We start from the raw sequence: 5751 nt of genomic DNA, 5'->3' as shown, positions 1-5751 counted from the left end.
CATCATGGCTCTTGTGAGACGAACAGTACAGTCAGTCGTCAACCAAGAGATGTTTGTGCATTATCAAAAGTTAGCCATAGCTGAAAATTATTAAAATTAGAGTTAGAAAGCATCTTGAGGGGGGAGAGTTGTGGTAAAAATATGTTATAATCTAGTCATTATGATTTTGCAATAACGTTTGTGTAGCAGCTGTGTGGTAAAAATGTCTCATCTCCCTACACAAAGGCTTCACAACTGAGAACTGTTTAGTTTCACTACATAATTGCTTCTGCATATTATCACACTTGCTTCTGCTAAGGTCTGTAGGCCAATGATAGATTTACGAGTAGCACTAGACTTCTGCAGACATAGCCAGGAACAGATGCAACAAATAACTCCTTACGAGAGATAAGAGAAGAGGGACAGGGAAAGATGCTGATGTGAAGAACTCAGACCTTGACTGAAGAATGACCGAAATGGACTTAAGGACGGCCCCAGGGAGGAGATTTAAGATGTAAATGAGACATGTATGTAAACCGTCATAGAACATGTACCTGCTAGACATATGTTGTAAGACGTAATACTGGGGCTGCCAATAATTACGCGACACGTTAGAATCTTTTGTTTGTTAGCTATAAAAAGGAACCCCAGACTCTGTTTGGGGTCGACACGGATTTGAGTAAATTAAGCTCCCTTGTCGAACTTGTTTGCAAACAATAAATCTGAACTTGGACCCAGCCTGTGTGTGACTCTCTCCTAGGGGTGGATTGGACAAGCCTCCAGGGGCACGAAACTAGCCATTTGTGCAACACATGCAGGAGAGTGCCCTGTGGCACAAAGCAGCAGCACAAATACATGCTTTTTCTATTCGTGCTGTGGCAAATGCATGCCTCTGTATGTGGGGATGCACCCATAGAGGCTTTACTTGATATGATTTGTTTTCATAATGGTGATGGCCTGCATGTTTTTCTTGACCTATTGGAGACAAGCACTTTCTTTCATTACCTTTGCTATTATCAGCAGCAATCACCTATTTGGAGCAGAAGCCATTATCTATTCTGAAGCTTGCTACCAGCATTAACAAATCTACCAAACGTCTTCCCTGATGAGGTTTGGAGTGCAATGTGGCTCCGGGTGGTTAGAGGGTTTATAACCTGCTTTCGTGGTGCAATTGGTGACAGCGCAAATTAGAACTGAAGTCCATGATGCACAGGCAGTTAAGGGTTTTTAACATACTAGTCTGCCTAGCAACATCAGTCCTAAATTTCCCACCATGCTCAGGGTTGAGCTCCTAGAGTGCACTGATTCTGACCTCTTGTCCCTGCTTGGACTCTGCTGGCTGCTCTTGCTCCTTGTTCCTATGATCCTAATATCTGATTTTTGACTCTTAGCTTGCTCCTCAGGGAATGAACCTGGCTTAATCTGTGGTTTCTGCCTTTGGCTTCCTGATCTGGGGTCTTTAATCTTGACCTGTTTCTGACTATAAGTTCAGCATCTGGACACTGGATTGACCTCTGGATCCAGACCCTGGCTGTTCCCTGTGACAGTGGACTCAGGTTCCTGACTGCAGGTCTCTCAACTAGATCTGACTGCCCACATCCCAATCATGACAAAATTTGACTTGCACTTGCCCTTGTTCAGCTGCATCCTGTTGTTCTCTGCCCAGTTCTCTAACCTGTCCAGGTCCACCTGGATTCGGGTAATTGTTTTAATTCTTTCTGTTATACAGGTCATTGAAGTTGGTGTGCTTTAGAGGTTCACTTTTTTCCCTCCCTCTCCCTGCCCCCAACCTCTTGCAGCATATGCTGTGCACAGGCTTACTGGCCTTCTTGGTCAGAGAGCTCACAGGCTCTTCACTTGTATAGCTGCCTTTTTCTTGGCAATGTTGTTTTATAGACATCAATTGTATTTTCCCCATCTCATTAAATTTGTGTCTTCTGGGTAAGTACACCCTTAAATTTGTACTTTCTCCATACTATTATATTTGTGTCTTTTGGGTAAGTGCATCCTTAAATTTTCAGTGGTGCAGATGTGTTTGGCCTATCTGCTTCACATGCACTGACCTGCTGTATGGGAATATTATTAATCAATTGACTTTTGTGTTTTCCTGGATGAAATGAGTAAGCTTTTGAACTACAAATATGTCATATCTGAGAGGAGTACAAACTTGGGTAGGGCTTCAGAAGGGTTCTCATCTCAGGACAATATAGTTTGGGCAACCATGGACTGGGAAAATTGCCCCAATTCATTTAGAGTTAAATTAACTTTGTTATATTGTTACAACAATATACAGAGTTATATTATTTCATGGTTTCTTCTGCTTTTTCATTTAGGTTAGGTTGACTTTCATGGGCTAGCCTTAGCCTGTTCATGTGTTCATGGCCTGAGAAGTTTATCAAGTAGGGCTGAGGCTGAAGTAAGACCCATTGTAACAGTTATCAAAACAAAGCCACAAATGAACACAGTGTGCAGCAGGAGAATAATGATCATTTAAGTGCTTTCTAACAAACACATTATTGACAGGTATTTATTGTTCATAACAATTATTTTTTAAAATTCAGTTCACTGTCTATGATAGGTACCAGACTGAGATCCTTTGAGACTGAATACATTGGTAACCAAAGGGACATGTTACATGGGGGTAGCTGCAGCTTTAATATTCAAGCTGCAGCTTGAACAATCTTTTCAGAGCACTGGGCTGCAAAAAATCAGTTTGTCAAAGGGGGGCTAGCACTTCTGACTCATGTGTTGCTGATTCTCCCCAGCACCAAAGTGCTGCTGCTGTGCATGCAACCCAGCCATCACCAACAACCCTGAATTCCCCTGCTGCTGAAATGCTGGAGATATCTGGGCTTTGGAGGCTGAAGGTTTGGAAGCACTCAGACCTTCTGGTGTGTACCAAATTTGGGCATCCTATTGCTGTGGACCTGCATCAGTAAGTGCCTGGTCCTGCAGCAATCTGTGCCCCATGTGGCCTAGAAATATAGATGGAGTTGAACCAAATGCCAATGATCTGTAGATCATGCCTGTTCTTCTTTAGAAAACAATATATCCTGGTGCTGCAAAGGTCCCTAAAGGCTGTTAGGGCAAAGGAGTTGGGAGAAAGCTTGATGGACGGTTTGAGGATGTGGCCAAGTGGTTGAACAGAGAAGGGAATAAAATGAAGAGGAGAAACAAATCCTTTTCCCACCCTTGTTACATCCAAAAATATTTAAATTCTTATGGTGTGGCTTCTTCCACCTGATGTTACCAGAGATGTAGTCCTCTTCCATTGAATTTCCAATGGCTGTCACCCCAGGTAGTCTGAGTGAGCTCAGAGTGGGAGGAAAGCCTTGATGAGAGCTCCATTAAGCAGGAATTAAAGTAATCAGAAAAATGCCTTTTAAAAAGAGTTGAAAACTAAAACATGGAAATGAATGTAAAGCAGCAGAGATTTATTAGTAGGTTTATAATTTAGGTCTCACTGACTTTCAACATCTATTGGGTCTCACTTGCAATAAATTGCTATCACTTAGTGCTCCTAAAATACCATATGATTAGCATAAAGTGAGTAATATGGGGTTTACTGTGTGAGAAATGTGCTTTCGTGTAAACATTTCCTCATTGTCCTGTTACTTCATGGTTGGAATAAATCATGATAGATGATAGATCATGATAGATCACACAGGAGCAGCTCCTGTTCTCTTAAACAGCTCCAGCACTGCTATTTGATCCTTTTTCTGCAGCATGATCTCAAGTAACCATTCTGAGATCCTGGTTTTATGGTGGTTTTAACTAATAGCACCATAGTCATAATCCTTAAGATAATGGTTAAGAATAGATGCTTGATCTTACTTTCCTAATTAAGTCTCCTTTAGAGAAAGAGTACTGTTAAAGGGGCCCCTAACCCTTGTTACTTTGGGGGTGAATGACAACTAATTAGGGGCCAGCTGGGAGAAACTAGGAATAAGGAGGAGGAGGAGATGAGAAGGAATAAAGTACGGTAGCTCCAATACTGCAGGTCACTTACCCAGAGTGAGATGGTAAAAGAGGTAGCCTCTGAGGGCCAGGCTCCAGGCAGTGGGTTAAAGAGCTGCTGCAGGCTGCTGATGAGCAGGGATCCTGGTTTTCTCTGATTTAAAAAAAAAAAATCCCCAATTTTCAGATTTTAAAAAAAGTAATCCCAAATCCACATTTTCTGTGATTAAAATGAAATACCACTAATATATAGACAATAGACAGAAAAATGTGGAACTTGGGGATGGACTGGTCTGAGGCAGCTCTATGTTGAGCAAGGCAGAGTGAAGCACCCAAGGTTTATTCTGGCATTCTGAGGAAAACCTCCCAAACTTAAACTTATCTTCAAGGCCAGGGACAGAAGTTGCACATAAACTGGTTTAACTGATTAGAAACTGGTTTAAACCTGTAACAGAACAAAAGCTCAGTGCACATAAAACAGTTTCAAATGGCTGAAACTGGTTTAAGCTAAGCCTGCTTGAATGTAGTATCAGACTTAACTCCAGCTCCCTGCCTGCTAGCCTGAGCCACCTCTGGCATGTGCCTGCATTTCTGGGATGTCTGCCTGGTTACAAAACTGATTTAACTTAGCCAGGTGAGACTAACCTGCAAAGATTGAACAAATTCAAGCTCAGGCTCTTTGAATGTCTGTCCCTAGCCTGAGAGACCAGAGCACAAGGGTCAGTGTGACCATTACAGATCATTGGGGCCATCCTCTGGAGGCAGACCCTGTCACAAATGCACACAAGAAATTACAGTTAGACTGGTTGGAGTTGGACATCACTAAGGCAGATGGCCTTTTACAGCTTATTACCATTTCAAAATGTCACACACACATGTTAACTACTATAGCTTCATAACACCTTAAGGCCTGTCAGTGGCAATGCCTGAGGCATCAAGCCTTTTAATCCAGAGCGAAGCTTTGCAAGTGTGACTTGTTATCACTCTGTTAGTAAGCATGCTGCTTGTTCTTTCCTACATTGACTGGGAATGCTGCACCGTTTTGATGTTCTGGTGTGGCTGTTAATTCACCAGCTTTGCCACTGATGTTCTGCAGCTGTGTATTTTTGTAGGCGTCTTGCCAAGCCTGCAGAGTTTAGCTAAGTATCCTACCAGAGTGTTTAATGGCATTACAAGGGTGTTCAGGCTTTCTGCTGGTTCTTTGCACAAGAGGACATGAGTGTCTAGTATCGGTCCAAAATATTGATCACTGTATGCCGTAGCTTAACCCACAGGAAATTTTTTCTTTTTTTTTTCATCTTTTTCTTGTGCTGCTTGCATTTGGGGAAAATATGCAGCAAAGGATCAATAACAAACTTCTCAGATTACCTTGTTGAATTTCTTGTTATTACCTCCCCTTTCCTCCCCCCCCCCTGCCTGGTCACATGGGCAGATGCCCACGCACACACAGGCCCTTATAATTCAGGGGGAAAAAAAACCCTTTTACTTACAGTTGCATTAAAAGAAACAAGTGTACTATGGGTTTTCTATGCGTCTCCTGGGGTAGAGCTGTTCCTTGGCCCCCTCTGCTGCCTGAAGGGATGTGCTTAAGATTTCCTGGTCAGTAAGGAATTTGGGTTGGAACAAAATAAGGGCTTGTTCATACCGCTGCAATGGTTGGTACTGGTCAGGATGGGGCCAAATGCATCCCATCTGCCTGATTCTTCAAGGACATTCCAGATCTAGATGCTCATCAATGAGGCCGCTCTGGGCTTGCCTACAGATTTGGGTCATTTGGGGATGGGTGGTCCTACTTAAACCTGGTGCTGGAACCTC

The sequence above is a fragment of the Alligator sinensis genome, unplaced genomic scaffold (assembly GCF_000455745.1).
Source record: "Alligator sinensis unplaced genomic scaffold, ASM45574v1 scaffold602_1, whole genome shotgun sequence".
Classification (NCBI taxonomy): Eukaryota; Metazoa; Chordata; order Crocodylia; family Alligatoridae; genus Alligator; species Alligator sinensis.
The sequence above is the reverse complement of the archived record's forward strand: the minus strand, read 5'-3'. Positions refer to the sequence as shown.